The sequence below is a fragment of the Rousettus aegyptiacus genome, unplaced genomic scaffold (assembly GCF_014176215.1).
Source record: "Rousettus aegyptiacus isolate mRouAeg1 unplaced genomic scaffold, mRouAeg1.p scaffold_m13_p_3, whole genome shotgun sequence".
Classification (NCBI taxonomy): domain Eukaryota; kingdom Metazoa; phylum Chordata; class Mammalia; order Chiroptera; family Pteropodidae; genus Rousettus; species Rousettus aegyptiacus.
Window position 1 is genome coordinate 159,869,808 of NW_023416306.1, and position 18,659 is coordinate 159,888,466.

Genomic DNA, 18,659 nt, shown 5'->3' on the forward strand with positions numbered 1-18,659 from the left:
AGCTGATGGCATAGTTCTGGTCCCAGTGCAAAGGGGACCAGAAACCCAAGAGGACCAATGGTGTAAATTTTAATCTGAGCCTGAGTCCAAAGGCAGAAGACCCATCTCAGTGTGAAGAGAGGGAAGGAGAGCATGAATTTGTCAACCTTTTTGATCTATTTTGCTCTCCAATGAATTAGATGTGAACCATTCACATTAAGAAATCTACTTTACTCAGTCTACTAATTCAAATAGTAATCTCATCCAGAAGCTCCCTCAAGAACACACAGCCAGAATAATGCTTAACCAAATATCTAGGCACCCCATGGTCTAGACAGCTTGACCCATAGTTAATCATCATAATTTCTCTCTCTCTCTCTCTCTCTCTCTCTCTCTCTCTCTCTCTCTCTCTCTCTCTCTCTCTCTCTCTCTCTCCTCTCCCTATTCTATTTATCATCTATCATCTATCTATCATCTATCACTTATCATTTATCATCTATCTATCAACTATCATCTACATGATATAGTCAGTGATATATATAGTTTCTATACAAATGAGCACTTCATTAAAACATGATAATAATGGGTATCACTTGGAATAGAAAAGAAGAATACTGATATTTGAGCATCGCATTACTTTAAAATAACCATGACAAATTTTTATCAAAAGTAGTATTTTCTTTCTTTTTCTACAGAGTATGGCACTAAATTCATCCTTATTTAATTATTCGATAAAACTAAGTATTTAGCAAATGTCAGGTGCTAAAGTAGCTTCCGAAAATAAAATAGGCAAATGACTGAAGAGATCTGTGTCCTTTTGAGCCTTATTTTTAGCTGAAAGAACAAACAAGGCACTAGTACAATGTACATTTTATTTCCTTTATACAGTTTGGTCTTCAATCTCCAAAAAAAGAATAGCAGGCGAGATGAACAAACAAGAAGTCAATATGTATATAAAGACCATTTTCTATCTATCCAACACTGAGTCTTAATCTCCTTCAAAGTAAACTCTTACTTCAAATTTACTTCCTGTTTAGACTTCCACAGTGATAAATGGTACTTGTATTTATACTTTTGTTTACATAGCCACTAGCTTTCATTTTGTATTTAAAAACTTTCCGATGTGTGGTAGAAACCCTTTACCGTGAGTTGAGAAGTAGACTACCAACGTGAATAATATTATTATGCCAATCATAGATAAACATTAATTGTCAGTATAAATGAGATCATTTATGGCACTTCTAAGGAATGATTCATACCATTCCTTAGAAGTGCCAAATGAAAATATCAGAGTGACGATATCATCAAAAAACCCAGTTCTTTCACCTTCCTTTGCATTCTGCAGCGTCACATCTTCTGAAGGCTGGATCCTAGCCCAAGTTTATGACAGATGCAGTTTCCTAGGGCTACTGCTTCCTCATTCATGTCCAGTAGAAAAGAGATTCAACACAACCGGCCCAACTTAGACCTCATGCCTACACCTGATGTTAACATGGTGACCAGAAAGATGAGAAGATTGGCTGGTTTACCTTATATAATTTGGACCACCCCAGAACACAGAGATGGTGCCAAGTTCCCTACAATTACACCATCTCCAAAATGCATATCTGGGGCTTTTAGAAAGTGATGAGTTGGTGGGCAACAGTTTGACAAAGACTGTCATGGAGATCATGGCAGAAAATTTAAAAAAAGGGAGAATATGATCTCTAAATTAAATTTTTCTATAAAGGAGGTCTAAAACACATGTATTTACAATTGAGTCCCTTTAATTGTTAAAGCCAATGTTTTAGAATTTAAAATTAACATCATTGAAGAGTCAACAGAGTTCTGGTGTTCTATGCTGTTTAGTAGTGGAGATCCATAAAGTTAGATAAATTAAATTTTATGAAAAAGCATACAGATAATTCTCTTTTAAAATACAGTTTGAAATAGATTTAATAGTTGGGAAAAGCTTACATATAACATAAAAAAGTCATGTGGAAAAAATAAATCTGTTAGTGATAGCTATCATTCATATAATGCTGATAGTTGTGAAAATTCTAATAATAATCTGCCCTATAAATGATTAGTGGTTCCCCAACATGAAATCAGAGTGCCAAAATAGTTAACAAATTTTAACTACATCCTTAAAATCTCAGCTCCAAGACTGGTAAATCAGACAAAGACAATTTTATTCTTTAGTACATGACCTTCTTTTCCTTTATCTTATTCTCTATAAAAACAGTTTCATAAGCCTCTTGGAGTTAGCTTCTTAACTACTTCTGTTTAGATATCCCTTGCAATAGTTCTTACCAAGATTCAATTCGGTGTCTACTTAGTCCTTCATAATTATTCTTGATGATCTTCAAGAGCCCTTCTAAGACTCACATTTCATATTTTTATAAAAGGTGAATACTAAAAATGGACAGTATGCTTCACTAGCAGGATTTCTAAAGCAAAGATAATTACAAATGAGACAAAAGAGTACATTTCTTCCTTATTATAAATATACAATGAAAATTTAATGTTAATTCAATTAGTTTTTATTAGGTTGGGTCTCATTCACCTTATGGAGAAGGGCGTTTGTTGTTTCTGACTGTGACACCAAGCTATCTATTTCATTAAGCTCGGTTTAAGTTTATTAGGAAATTTCTTTCTTCTACCATTTCCTTCCCTTCTTCCCTCCCTTCTTTCATTCCTTCCTTCCTTCCTTCCTTCCTTCCTTCCTTCCTTCCTTCCTTCCTTCCTTCCTTCTTTCCATCTGTGAGCACAGGCTTAATTAAATTATAGTTTTATCTAAATTATATTCCAATGACCCGAAATGTTGCCCTGAGGGGTACAACCTCATCTCTTTCCACAGGTTTATACTCTATGTGATGTCATTCTGGAATAGAAGTTAAACTGTTCTTAATGACTGCTGTGTGCGATGAGGTCTCAAAGCTTTCAATATTCTGAAACATGTTGCTTTAGTCTCATTAAGATGTCACTTTGTCCAAATATGAATATATGTCTGCATTATCTCAGTTCTTGGCATATTACTTTAAAATAACATTGTTTTAAGTTTTTCAGACGACATGGCACTGTTCACAACATGTTCACAACATCCAGACAAGTTTGGAAATTCTTCCAGACAAACCAATCCACATTTATTTCTTACTACTGATGACTCATGAGTGAAGGCAGAGCCTTGGCTTCTTAGTAGTTTCTACCCTACACTCACATTCATTCAGCATGTCAGTTCATCAATGTGTGATGTGTCAACTTCAAAAATTCAACAAAGACAACCCAGAACTCACACTATAAAGAACTTATTTCTGCATTTTTGTTTTTGGTTTGTTTTTCTCAACCACTGTTGGCAAATCCCTCATTTGGCTCATCTCCAATTTCTGTTTTCTGTTTATTCATCAGAAACTTGTTTTATCAGCTGAGCAATATACTCAATGATTTTCTTATCTAAAGACCTGTCTCGTTAAGTAAATGCTTTTGTTTCTGGCCCAGGGGTTACTGAACGTTTAAGGTGTTCTTTTCCTTTTCCTTTGAGAAAAAATCATGTAGCATGTAAGGGAACCAACTATTCTCCTGTTAATTAAAATATTAGTTACTGCTTAATTCTAAATCTAAGAACCTCATCTCCACATGTTATTCTTTGATGTGACAGAATGCGAATGACCAAATTTAGAACTCTAATTTAAAAGTATACATGATAAACCATGCACATCTATATGCGTACAGACAAGAAAATGTGGCGAACTTGAATGAATGCATTTTGGGGTATTTGTACTCTCCCTCCCCTTTTCTTAGGAAGAAAGATTCAGGCATGCTTGGTCAGCTTCCTGCTCTGCTTTGAGAGAATTCCAGTAATATAACTGCAGAAAAGTAAAAAGAAAACAGAGAAACTGCTGCTCTGCTAGTGAAAAGCTGAGTTGAAGAGGGAAAAAGGGAAATATAAGCAATCCAGCTTTTTCCAGATTTGGGAAGCAGTTGGTGTGAACTTGAGGGAGACATAGAATCAGCTGTGTGGAGACTGAGCCTGAAGGAAAAAAAAAAAATCTTTTAAAACATTTTAATTTATTTTATAAATTGTACTCACTATTTTCATGAAAGACTAAGACAGAGATGTTAAATTAATTTTAATTTTTATTGCTCAGTTGTTGATAAATCTGACTATAACCTTGTCACGTCAAGACAAGGCAACAGACAATGAGATATTATTCAAGTTGTATTTACAAACTTTTAAAAGTGGTTACTTGTCATGGAAAAGACTGAGGAGAGGTGAAGGAAGATTTCTACATTTACTCCGTATGGCCATACAGCGCGTAATTTAAATAATCAAATGTTACATCTCAATTCGAATATAATCCAATCAACACATTTTCTATATTTCATGGCTCCTATAAAGAGGCAATTATCACTTTGGGAATAACCACTTAGGGGGCAAGAATAGCATCAGCACAAAATATAATTTTAGACAGTTCTATTATGGAACATTCTTGGAATGTTTATATTATCCAAGAGCCACATGAACATCTATCTAATAGCCATCCTACCCCACCAAAAGCATTTTTTAAGACAGTCTCTTTGACCTAGTTATCTGTAATCTTTCTTGAGATGTTGGTTTCTTCCATGACGATAATTCATCTCATAATTCATCAGTTTCATACCACATCTTTGAGTGCTGCCAATAATTTTTCAAGCTTTTAATCTGTCCTTGGAGGTTCTCAGTCTCCTTTGATTTCAATATACACTGTATTTCTCATGTTAGTCCTACTGAAATTTTACTATGAGGAGTCACAGAAAATATTGAGGTGCCCTACTGAAAATATATTTTAAAAATCTCGTTATAGATATCTTTGATGTGCCTTCATCTTTATGTAGGGGAATTCTCAAATAATAACACCAGATAACAATGCTGCTGCATACACAGACACTCAAGTAGTATATCAATACCTATTACACTGATCATAATAAAACCGAAAAACCTCTACTGCACAGGAGTAGCACATCCTTCCCACAGAGAAACCAGCACAAATGACCTTTTTATAAAAGTGCTCCTCTTTAAAGGAAGAAATTAGTCATCTTTACAGATATATGCTCTGTGACTTAATAGAAATTTACATCTTATCTCCACACATGGGCTTGTAAAAGAGAGGTTAAAGATACCTTTTTCCTGCCTAGAAGTACAGTGTACATTTCTGTATGTCTGTAATTGTATGATTTAGACTCAAAATGACAGGTGGAATTAGAAATCTTAGTATTAAACTAGAATCAAGAATAGAATGTAGCAAATCATGCTACACAAGGTAATCTTATGGATATTTTCAGAAACTAGGGCTGTAGTCTCCTATCTAATAATACAGAGAATCATTTTTGTAACACATAGTATAGCCTCTGGAACATAGTATCAATATAATTTTTGCTCACTTCACAAAAATGATCACGCAGAGAGTCCTTGGTGCCAGTGAAAAGAGTATAAACCACAGAATGCCAGCCAGAAGAGGAGGAGATACAGACATCTTTTAAAGAGCTCTCCAACTTAATCTCTCTGACATTCTGGTTCTCCCAACACAAAGGACCAACAAAAATCAAGCATATCAGTAGTAAAAACAACCTGGCTATCTCAAGGCTAAAAATTAAACAGTGGAAGAGAATGTGCTTTCAAACTGGAAAATATTGTATGTAAGCATGAAAACATAATCATAGTGACACTGAGTAATAACGAGGGTTGGTATGATTGTTTTCTCAGACATTAACCTCATAGATGTGCTTCTGAACTTTCCAGGTCGCTAAAACAATGATTCGTCTCTGTATTATTACGTTCTTTTTACTCCAATGATTTCACCAACCACATTTTGAACACGTTCTAAACATTTTTTGATAATGTTTTTCAAGATGTGAAGCTTTCTGTGTAAAAATAACATTTTATCTGATCATAACTCATCTTATTGTGTGCTTTACTTTCTAGAGTACCAGGTGTTATGAGCTAAGCTGTGTACCAGTGAAGTTCATGTGCTGAAGCCCTAACTCCCAGTAGTTTGGAATGTGACTGTGTCTGGAGAAAGTCTTCATTTAAGTTAAAATGAAGCCATTGGAGTGGGCCCTAATCCAGTCTGACTGGCATCTTAGAAGGACAAAAGTTTGGACACAGCAATACTAGGGGTGCACTCACACAGAGTAAGACTATGTGGAGACAGGAAGAAGTCAGCCTTCTCCAAACCAAAGACAGAGTCTTCAGAAGAAAGGCAGCCCTGCTGACATATTGATCTCAGATCCCTAGCCTTCAGAACGGTGAGAAAAAAATTTCTGCCACATGTACCACTCGATCTCTGTTACTTTGTCATGGCAGCCGTAGCAAACTAACACACCAGGGTTTGGGGAAAAGGTAATGTTTATTGTATTAAACAATGTTTGTAGTTTGTAACAACTTTATAAATTTAAAAATAAGTTTTGATGTCTCCACTTGCTTCTGAAATAGCAGAATGTTCATTTTTCAGCAAATTTTTCTATATTTAAAATTTTAGTCACATTTCAAATTAGTTCTTAGCTCCAGACTTTCTGTGTTTTCCACCAAGAAGACACAAGTTGCTAACAAAATAGTCATTAGGGGCCTCTGCTTCCTTAGCCTCTGATGCAGGCTGGTGGGCACAGCCAGGAGGCAAAGGAGAACCATGGGCTCTCAAATTCATTCTACTATTTTGCCCACAGCTCATGATTCTACTCTAAACATCAGGTGAGGTTATTCCAAAGGGTTCAGGGACAAATTTCTCCATGGGCAGATGCTTTGGAAAAGCTCTATATTTAGAGAAATGACTCCTCATTTCCCACTATTATATCTGTGATTTTAAGGGTCTATGAGTTTTAGCCCAGGGGAAAATAAAAAAAGTTTTCTTGGCAGAAGAGGTTTCTATAGATGTCTTTCATGAGTTGAAGGGACCTTCTTGTTATTTTATTTCTTGGCCTCATCTCGAATAAACAGTGTAAATATTTGTATCCTTAGTCTATGTATATGTACAGGATCCATTCTATTATTTATCTCTTCCTTCATCCAAGGCTCTATTTGTTGTGAGTGATAAAATTCAGGCATAAGTTTTTAAAAGCTTCAACCTCAAACTTAATTAAAATGTCTGTTTATCACCAAACACAAGCCATAAATTATATGGATGTTTCAGTTTAGTTGGCTCTGCAAACATGTCACTTTGATCGATATAAATTTGACTTTGCTCATGTACAGAAACAGTCTTGAAAGTGACAGCTCAATGATATTTTCTCCCCCAAAACAATTTTAAAAAACAAACTGTAAATGGAGGGCTGGCAGTGAGTCTAAATAATAAGTTTAGAAAGAGAGAAGGCAGATCCTAAAACAGGTAAGGGGAACTTGTGAAATAAGAGAAAAAGATTATGGGAAACATAAGGTAGCCATGGAGTTCTGCCATTCCTGTTGCATATGACAAAAAAAATATATAGATAGATGAATGATAAAAGAGTGAGGGGTTTTTACCTAAAGGGAAAAATCTCACAGAAAACATGTTGACTATTCACCAACAGAAAATGGAGGAAGAATCCTCTGTCCATTCCTGAGAAATGGACGTAAAAATATTATGGGGAAAAAAATGAGTAAAGTAATATTAACAGAAGGAGATTGAAAAAAAAATAGAAGCCCAGACAATGATGGAAATTTCTGAATAAATAAAACTCTCTTACGACTAACTCTAAAGTATGTGTTAGTTTTCTTTGGGTGATTGGTAAAATGTTTTTTAATAACTTCATCTCTTATTGAAAACTTCTAAATAGAATTAGATCAAACACTGCTGCTTTTGCTGAATAAAGGGCTATCAGACTTCAATATAAATTTCTTCTTAGAATTTTCAAATACAAAGTGGTCACTACAAATTCTTGAACAGCTAAAAAAAAAAAAAAGAAAAGAAAAAAGACAATCTCCTTTCCTTATTAAAATATAAAAGCACGCTTTAGCTTGTCTGGATTTCATGAAGTCAAGCCTGCAGGTACAAAATTGGTATGTGCTAGGGCCCACAATTCGTTTGAACTCAGCAGTCTTTATTGCCCATTTTAATTAATTTTCTTTGTCACATTCCGTATATTTCCTTTACTACATTCAGGGGACTATGTAGAGGTGCCCCCAGGGTGGCTAATTTAACACCTGAAATTTCCATTATTATTATTATTTTTTTTTTTTATGTCTCATATTGACTAGTGGGCAATGATATGCATGAGTGTGGCATAGAAAATACCCGTAGCAGGCATTCTGTTTTGGATAAGTTTGCATTAAAAGCTCTTAATAAGGATAGCATATTTCCTTTGAAGTTCCTGGGCAAGACCTTTTGTTAATTCCCTAGGTTGCTTTTATTTAGCCAGAATATATAGCTGTCCTGATGTTTGTTCTCAGTTCAAATCTCATTAGCTTGGTGTTTGCATTCACTACTTATATAATGATGAAGAATTTTTCATTTGAATAAGGCCACTGGGAATAAATGCGTGCGTGTGTACACGATTTGATTAGAAATTCTCTGTGCATCATGACTGCGAGGCAGAGAAATGAAGACATAATAATAAATCTTAATTTCCAGCCCAAAGAGATGATATCTTGGGCAAGTCACACAGTAGGCCCTCAATCTCCTTGGCTATAAACAGGGAGAACAAGAGTGTTTTCATCACAAAATTACTATGTCAATTAATTTAAAAATAGGTGGAAATTGCCTGGCAAACTGTAAAGCAATATAAGTACATTAGCGACTCTATGATGAGGAAACCAGCATCACATGAGGTGCTGGATTCAGACGGACCGCGCCTGAAGGTCATTTCCACAACTTAGAGCCGCTTGACTTTTCTCTGCTTCGATGTTTCTCCTTTGTAAAATGGGGGATAATAGAGCATCTCCTCTTGGGTTATTGTGAAGAATGAATAAAATTCACAAAAAGCATTTCCACAATACAGAATGAGAATTTGATTAATAACAGTTATACCAAGGGTCCCCAACCCCCGGGCCATAGGCTGATACCGGTCTGCGGCCTGTTAGGAACTGGGTCGCACAGCAGGAGGTGAGTGGCAGGCAAACCAAGCAAAGTTTCATCTGTATTTCATCCCCAGCACCAGCATCACCACCTCAGCTCCACCTCTGATCATCAGGCATTAGAGTCTCAGAGAAGCACCAGTCCGTGGTGCCATAAAGGTTGGGGTACGTTATATTATTCTTTGAAGACAAAGTCCCTGTATGTCTGATGGAAACCCTGTGTAAAGAAGTAGAAGCTTTTTTTATCATTCCTGCCAATCACTCCCCTTCATCATTCATGACCTCAGATGTTAGGGAAGGATCTTCCCTGTGTTTCTAAACTACCTCTTTAACAAAATCAGCAATCGCCATACGAGGAATTCTTCCTAAGGTAACAAGTATCCCATCAGTACTGTGTATTAATAGATGCCAGAATGGTAGGGACCAGATATACCACTGTGTGGTTTTCGAAAACAAGAGCAGGGAAAAAAAGTAGCTAAATAGATAAATTTAGTCTGGATAAGATCCAAAATTTGTCAGATTAGCTAAAGCAGGCAGCACAGGATCCAGGACATATTAAAAAATAAATAAATGGAAGAATAAATGAATCAATGAGAAACCGTTAGATACATTAAATATTCAAGTAAGCTATCAGGGGAAACGACTTAAGAAGATGGGAAGCATTATGAATAACTTGCTATAAGCATTTGCCAGACATTGATAGAAGGACAGACCCCCAAGTCAGAGAAATGAGGGAAGGCAAGATTAGATCCAGGTTAACGTTTCTCCCATGCAGCATCTTAAGAACTAGTGTCCTCATTCAGTGCACGTCCACTTACACCCATCATTGCCTTCACATCTCACATTTTGCCTATTAGACTATGATAGCAAGCAATCTCCTAAAGGTGGCCATTTTTGTTTTTTTAATTTGAGTGGACTTACTTATTAAGACTATGCCATGTGTTATGTGTGATAAAAAAAAATGCTGAAGACTAAAATCCTGCCTAGCAGGGTGTAGCTATAATCCATATGGAGATATAGATATTAGTACTCTCTTTCTTTTTTTAAGTATAAAAGAAGACGAGCATTATCAACATGTAAACTGGAAGTAACAACTTCCTTTCTTTCTCTTCTAGTTTTCTCCAGGAACCATGATAAACAATCAGCTTACAGTTACAGAAACAAGAAATTGGAGAGGGTTCCATTCAAAAGTCAAAATTGCTGTACACATATCCACACCGCTGCGTCAATTGCCCAGGCTAATTTGCGTAGGCTCTATCTAGTCACTTGTTATGCAGTTAGAGGAATGTAGTCATTTCTCCCCCTCTGTGCTCTCGTTTCACCTTTATCCAACTCTTAGTTCCATACATGATCTTTCACTTAGCCAGGCATAAAGCTTTCCCTTTTCTTCAACCTTAATCTTCCTTAGTGCAGCAGGAAAGTTGTAGGAAACCACAAACAACTTTCCACCACATCATGAACATAAAAACACAATCAGTCAGTTTTGTTAGAAAAATAATCCACTACTGAGCCAAGGAAATCAATTGTGAGGCTAAATTGTCAACCAATTTGCCTGCCTTCCAGACAAGATCTGGGCCCGTCTTCAATAATAGATTAATTACTGTTTTCTACGACTATTGCACTCACCACTATGTCCACTGGGCATTTTGTTATTTGTTTTCTGTGCTTTCTTTGATTTTTAAAAACAGTTTGACACGTATTTTTAATATGAATTAAGTCACTTATGGGTAATTATTATTTGTCTTCATCCTATAGGTGACTAACTTGAAATCGAGTGCCAGTTTGAATTGTTAGGGTCACTAAGCTAATGTACTTGGTTGGCTCAGTTATATGTTCTTAGAAACAACTCCCAAATTTCAGAGACTTAACACAATAGAGACTCATTTCTCACTCATATAACACGTCAGTGCAGGTGTTTGATGGTGATTCGAGGATCCTGGCTCCTTCCATCTGTGACTTCATCATACCCTAAGGCCTTATTATTCTCTCCTAGATCTCTGCATCCATCTGGAGAATCATGCAGGGGCATATATGCGCCAGGTCTGGAGGTGGTGATTATCACTCACATCCCCACTCCATTAGCCAAACTCAGTTACCTGCCATATGTAATTGAAGGGAAGAAGGGACATGCGGGCTACTTTGAGCCAAGTGGGAATGTGAAACATATTTGATGAACAATTAGCCAACTTCTTTCTGTCATGGTCTGCATACTAGAAAACAACGTATTAATTTTACTCATCCTCATACCATAAAATATACACATCTTCACCCCCATAGAGCCAACTTAGACTTTTTTAGTTGTTGTATCTAGTTAAAAGTCCAAGATCTATAGAAAATATATAGTCTTCAGTAGCTCCTCATGCTGTAATGATATATGAACTAAAACAATACACTATCCACCACTCATCAACACCAATATAAAATGTAATATAGGAAGCACATAACTCAGTGAGCTTTCTCTTTTAGAAAAAGGAAGATTGGCAAAAGACAGTAGACATTGGTCCATATCAGTTCTAAGATTCTGCTATATCATCATTATGAAAGTCCTGTACCAAAGAGGTGTGGAAATTTCATTAGACCAGAGAGTTCTCTCTGAGAGAAGCTCCATTTTTCTCTTACCTTTAGTAGTCCCTGGTTCTTCCTTCTGGTGTGTTCTTCATGTCCTGTTATTCTCTGTGGCTAGGGATTGCTAAGAGCATCGTGGTGTATGGTTTTGTCTCTATTATTAATACCAACACCACCTTTTATTCTTCAAATCATTGGCGTGGGCAATTAAGTATATAGTTATATATCACCACGACCATATATAAGATAAATATTGAGGAACACAGCTCCCTTGATATGTGTAATGCTTATCAAGTCTACTTCTTGGCCCTGCTAGTTTTGGAACTTAAAGATCGTTTTTATGCTTGAATGATCAGATGATTTTGAGGAGAGCAGAGGGCCTGAGTTCATGGTTTCTTTGAAATACAATTTCTTCAAAAATTTAGGATGCTTTTCATCTAATGAATTCTTATTTCTATAACATCATCAATTTTTTTTCTAGGCATAATTCTTATGCCTAATTTATTTAATGAAGCCGATGCTGATTATCTTGAGGCTATTTGCGAAACTAAACTTAGCTGGGAAGGTAATACTCATAATCGGATATTCCATATTTGACATTTTTTCTTTTCTTTTATAATAGACAACAGCCTATAAAAATGTCTTGTAGATAACATGGCTACTGAACTAATAGCTCTAGGGTAAGCCACTGGAAAGAAGTAGTTTGGTGAACCATAAACCAGTCTTTATTAGTAAATATGAGATTGAATACAGTTTTGTACATTAATCCCTGATAATAAATTTTATAGTTACTCCTTGTTCCCTTACAATTTTGTTTAAAACTCAACATCTCCATTAAGTCTTTCTTCACTAAAACTATTAACTGTGGTCAAATATTGCACTCCAGAAAGGTAATTTTAATATTTGATGTACTTATTTATATTTTACTTAAAAAATACTTGGTTAATATTGGGTATGTGGCCCCACAATATTTCAAGGAGCCATCAGCCTTCTAGCTGAAAATGCTCTTGATTTTGTTACCTTTAAAATAGACTGCATAGAGTTGATGCCAAGTTAATATGTATTATTATAAATATCAATGGAACTTTACTAAATACAAATCCGTTCAGAATTATGTTTGTTTAAATTTTTAAAACAAATTGTTCAGAAACACTTAAGGGAATCTACTAAATATTATAACAGCAGATTTTTTCAGAGAAGTTTACAAGTTGATATGTTGACAACCACCTTATTTCTGCATTATTTCTTTAAGTTATGAGGTTTTTTTGATTAGACATCACCATGAAAACATTCACTAGGGGACATTTACAAAACTGATCTAAAGCAATTAACCATTTTTTTAAACCTAGGTTAGTATATACTTATCAGTACACATTATAAAAAATAGAAAAAGTTAAGAAAATGCAAATCAACCTTAATACAATTTAAATATTATATATAAAATCTTTTAGAAAGGTTAGAAATACATTTATATTTTAAGTATTTCAAATATATATTACTTATTATATTGTTAATATTTTCTTTCACATTGAATGATTTTATATGAAAATAATAAAATTATTTTGATAACTACATGCAGAATCACATATTTTATTAATTCCTTAAGTTCAGATACCTGTTTTAAAATTTTCTACTCTTGTACACTATTCTATAGTAATCATTCTTTTACAGACATCTTTCCATATATCTGAATATATCAATCGTAGAAATACCTAGGCTTATTTTTCAACTACCCTTTATTTAACCTATAATTGTCCAGGGCTACCAATCAATAACCCCTTCCTGCCTTAAATTAATTTCATAGTTATCTTATCTACTTTAGTCACACTGAGTTCTACAAATAATCATACTGCCAATCGAATAAATCTTATATGTATTGTCTTAGTTAATGATTGGACACTTTAAAATAACATTTTTAATTTTACTTAATATGACTAGTGATTTTTTAAATAATATTTTGGCAGTTAATATTTAGTGTTTTGGTAGCTAAGGCTACCGATAAAATGTACAAACACAACTATTTTGAAAATATATGTAACATTTCCAATAGCTTCATTTACATATACATGCTTGTCTCAACTATATAGTTTCATAAAAGTATTCTAACCCCTTAATCTTTGAAGTTCTTGTTTATACAGAAAAAGCCAATTCAAAAACTTTCATCAGGAGATGTTACTGCAACAATTACTCTAAACCACATTAAGAAAAACATAGTTTCAGTGTTCTAGTCTCTAAAATGGAAATAACTACAAGTTCTTCTCCAGGGAGCTTCTTGGCATCCTCAGTCATGTGTCCGCAGCAAACATGTTTCCTATTCAGGAGGTACAGCTCCATATTTTCATGCTCATCAATCTTTATTAATAAGTCATAGTTAAATTGCAATTTAGTTTGTGATATGCCTTTACTCCTCAGAATGTAAGTTTCTCAAGGGCAGAGAATGTGTCATAGTCATATTTTATTCCCACATATTTCTTAAGAAAATCCTTGACCCTACAGTACTAAATAAATGAATAAATAAATGATTAAATAAAGTAGCATTGGTTAACATTTTAGTCAGAAAGAGGCTTTCAATGACTGTCTCTATACAGATTTCACATGCTACCTACAGAAAAAATTCAATTTGCTTTTTTTTTTTTTTTTTTTTTTGTAAATTTTTGCTTAGAATAGCAGATGTTTGATTAGAAGGATGAAATGTTTTGCCAATATTCTTCAAAGTTTCAAATGAAGATATAACTTCTACAAATTTTGAGTACATTTACCTGCAGTTAAAAATCGCTTAGACTCGATGGGTTTAGGGAAGAAATAAAAGAAATTATAGAATGATATTTTTTAAAAAATACATAGAGAATTGTCATTAATAGCTAGAGAAATTTCAGCTTTTAGGGACTTCTAATTTGGAGTGCTCTATAATTCAATGCTAATCATTCTGAAATGTGCCCTAATTCAAATGTTTCCTGTAAAGGTGACACAATAAGTATTATTCAAAGAATAATTAATTACTCTGAGCAGTTATCTGCTAACCCTTCCAGTCTTCCACACGATGGAACAAAAAGTAACCTGAAAGTTTCAGAGTAGAACTCATATAAATTTCACGGTCTTAATAGCATTATCATAAATATTTAACCTGATTCTCTGAGAAAATAAAATATGATCATTTGAAAATGCTTCTTCGAAATAATTGAGGTTCTTTAACACTAAAACTGCTTTTTACAGCCCAACTTTGAACCGTATCAAAATGGATATACGTAGGGGCAAAAAAACTAACATGAACAGTTTAATTTGGTTTCCCAGGAGAGAGCTTGTGTTTATAGGGTCATATTCTTACAGTTCATTTTCATCTGAGACTTACAACACAGCAAGAAACAAAGAGTAATTAAAGAGATCTTAAATAATGCTGTTTTATAGTTTCCAAGAATGCTTTTTAAAAGTTCAGCTTTCCTGAGAAGTCATCTTTGATTGCCCTTCTAACCCAAGACCCAGGCTGTTTTGTGCATATTTTTTACAAGTGTATGGAAACAGCATCATAAAGAAAATAAAGTCATTGTTTTATCAGCCTAATAAAGCCTGTTTTCCATAATTCAGGTATATTCTAAATTCTCAATAATTAAAATCTTAGCAGCAATAAAATTATAATAATTAAAAGTATGGGAGAATAATTGAGATATAAAAAATTTTTCTTGTGCCAACTATCATAATAGAAGCTTTAAAGTTATCATTTTACACTCTGGAAGCTAGATCATATTTTTTTCTTTTTTGTTACAGGAGACGATTTAGCTCCAGGAGATGAAATGATTTATCCAAGACCATATGTCTAACCATTTTAAAGGAGAAATACTTTTCTTATTCATTTTTTCACTGATTTTTTTGGTTCTGTTTTTCATGTCTGTTTCTGTTTTTATCTAATATAGACTGACTTCTTTTTTCATAAATTGGTAATCTGGTCCAGGTCAAAGCCTGAATGCCACCCAAATTCTCTTACTTTTTTAGTGCTGACTGCAGCAGAATTCATAAAGATGACATTTTATAGGGATAATGATAATAGAATTATTAAGATGTGATTCAGACAGAGAAAAATTATTTGAATCTTAGGCATGCAGAGTTAATTGATACAAAATGTTCTGAACTACATGGGCGTAAGAAAGAAAATCACTAATGGTGGCATTCTGTCCCATAATTCATTTACATGAATCATGCTGATGCTTCTGTGTGTAAGACTAAGACGGAAGTGTGTTGTTAAAATTTGTTCATGTATCATGCCTTTTAAGTGGAGAGGAAAAATGTAATAGTAGAAAGACCAATATTCCAAGAGTCAAAGACAACCAGTTTTAGAACTGAAATAGAAATATTGTGCCCCTTAGGATTTATGATCTTTATTTTGATAATGAAGTCTATATTTAAGTTTTCAACAGAAATTTTTAAATGTCTCTTGCAGCTGACTTTTAGAAATTAAAGGAAACACAAGAGGACCCTCAACTCTAATCAAATCCCAGAAATAAACACTTTGCACTGGCAAAGCCATCAGTATTTTGAGAATATGAATATACACCTACATGAACACAGTATTTACTATCAATCTTCAAAGGGCTTACAGTTTAGTTGGGGATAGAGCAACAATATATCGATATATGTCAATTATTTTTCAAAAAACAAGATAATAAAGCTGTAAATTTTCAGAAAAAATAAACATGATAGATTAATATGGGTTAGAGTGATTTGGATGATTTCATGGAGAACATAGGCCATGGTGAAGTTTGAAAGTTGAATAGAGTTTGAATATATATAATATTAGTTCACTCCAGCCAAAAAAGGACACACCTATATAAAAAGAAATATGTAAAATATTTTTAGAAATAACAAAGAGATGTATCTCCTCAGATAAAGTGGTTTGCTGAGAGCAAATAAGTGAGAAATTTGCCATCATTTGTATAATGTCACATGGAATAACTATATGTATTTTTTCCAATTATATTGAGTACTGGGAGAGGAAGAGCTGAGAAGGAATGAAATTTGAAAGGCTATGTTGAGAAAAGGTGAGATCCTGAGTAGATGTCATATAACCAGATACTACATATTAATAAGATTCGAGTGTGTAGTCACCCTAGAGTTAGTGAGCAGACAGATAATCACCTTGCATAATGTAGTGAGACAACAGTTTAAATAAAGGCCTTACGAGGGAAAAAAATGGGATGAGCGATATGGCGGGAGGCTTGTGATTGACTAGAAAGGTGGCCACTAGAGGTTCCAAATATTCTTAAGGAACCTTAAAAACAGGGATGCTGACAGACAGATTAGATGATGTAAAATGGCTCTGACTCCCCAATTATTCAGCCCGCTACTCACAGAAATTGTGTGATGATGTTTTGAATTAAACCAATGATTTCCATATACGGATTTGTCCAGACCAGAGGGAATAGAATATATGTAAGATGTGTCATTTCAAGTTTCATACACACTTTATTAACAAAAATTAATTATTAACATTGGAAAATGTGTGTGCCAGCCATGTGTTAAATATTGATTTAAGCACTTTGCAAACATTAAGTCCAATGACTTAATACTCCACCAACTCTATAAAGTATCCGATATTTTTGGTATTTAAATTCATCAACACCACACTAAAACTTGCTGTTGCTAATATATTTTATCAAAAAACATGTGTACTGGATATTCCTGCAATAGCAAAATTTCATCTAATAATCCAAGTTTTGGAATTTAATATTATATTGGACTCATTTGGGCCTAGGAAGTAGATGAATTTTGATACATAGAGCAGTGTGTCAAGAAGAGACAGTGTTTAAAACCAATTCAATGGTGAGAAGGGAAGAATGATGTCCAATACATAATAGTGTCGGGGATGTCAAAGAAGTATAATTAAGTGATATTAAACACACCAGATATTAAGAATATGAAGGAGAAGAAAGGTCATTGAAATTAGCAAGAAGAAAACTTTCGAGGTCTCTGAAAGATCTGTTTCAGGAGAAGGATGGGCCTGGAATTTAGACAACAAGATTTAAAGGGACCATTAAATGGATAAGAGGTAGATTAATCATGAAGAAAAAAAATAATGCAGTGGAATAGAAAGAAATTACAGGGTCAACTAGAGGTTTTCTTTAACTATATTTTGTAATATTGGTGAAGCCTCTGATTTCTTAAATATATTGAGAGAAGGGCTTAGAAGGAAAAAAAGAGAAGAGGAAGTCAGGTGGGGCCCACAAGGAATTAAGGGATCAATTCATTCTAATAGTGGTCATAACTGGAAAAAATCACATGTTTGGATAACAGACAATGTTAAGGATGCTAATAAACCTATCAGAAAGGCCCATAAACTGCCTGCAAAGTTTGGGCTTAGAAAATTCTGTATTACCAATTAGGACAGGGTAGTTAATGCAACCTGTGTTTCACTTCCTCTTCAAGTTCTTTGGAAATTTCTTCATGATTCACCATATTATCAATAATCCTAACTTTCTCCAGGCACATATCTCCAAGCATATAATTATTTTTAGTATCCTAACCACTGAGTAACTCATGATGCCTTTTATTGTCAAGGTTTATGCTGTTTTCATTCAAAAGAAATAAACACGAATTATTCCTGACAGTCCTTCCCCATACAACCCTGCCAGACATAAAATGCAATTTCAAATATGCGGATTCTAATCTCCAGAGAATAAACGGTGACATGAAAAGCCTGGTGCTCTTCCAACAGCTCCCACACAGTAGGAAATGACTGATCTCCGGCACGTCATGCTTTAAAGTGTTGTCCGCCTGTCCCTCATTATTTGTCCCTTTTCTTATTTTTTGTGTATCCTCCAGAAACAGATTTAGTAATGACATACTTTTTAGAAACTTTTGGTTGTTGTAATCGGAGTTACTTATTATCTCTTCCGTGCCACATGAGTGCAGTGAACATATCTCATTACTGCACTTTTCATCCATATTATAATCATTATAATAGCTTCTAGATCTATGTTTATTTCCTCTAGAAATCCGAAATACTTATAGTCAGGGGCTGTCAGTTTTCAAATCAGCATTGCCATCTTTTAGCATGTTTCCTGAAAGGAGCGCAACTATTTATAATAAATTCGAAAAGAAGAAAATAATAATGACAATAATT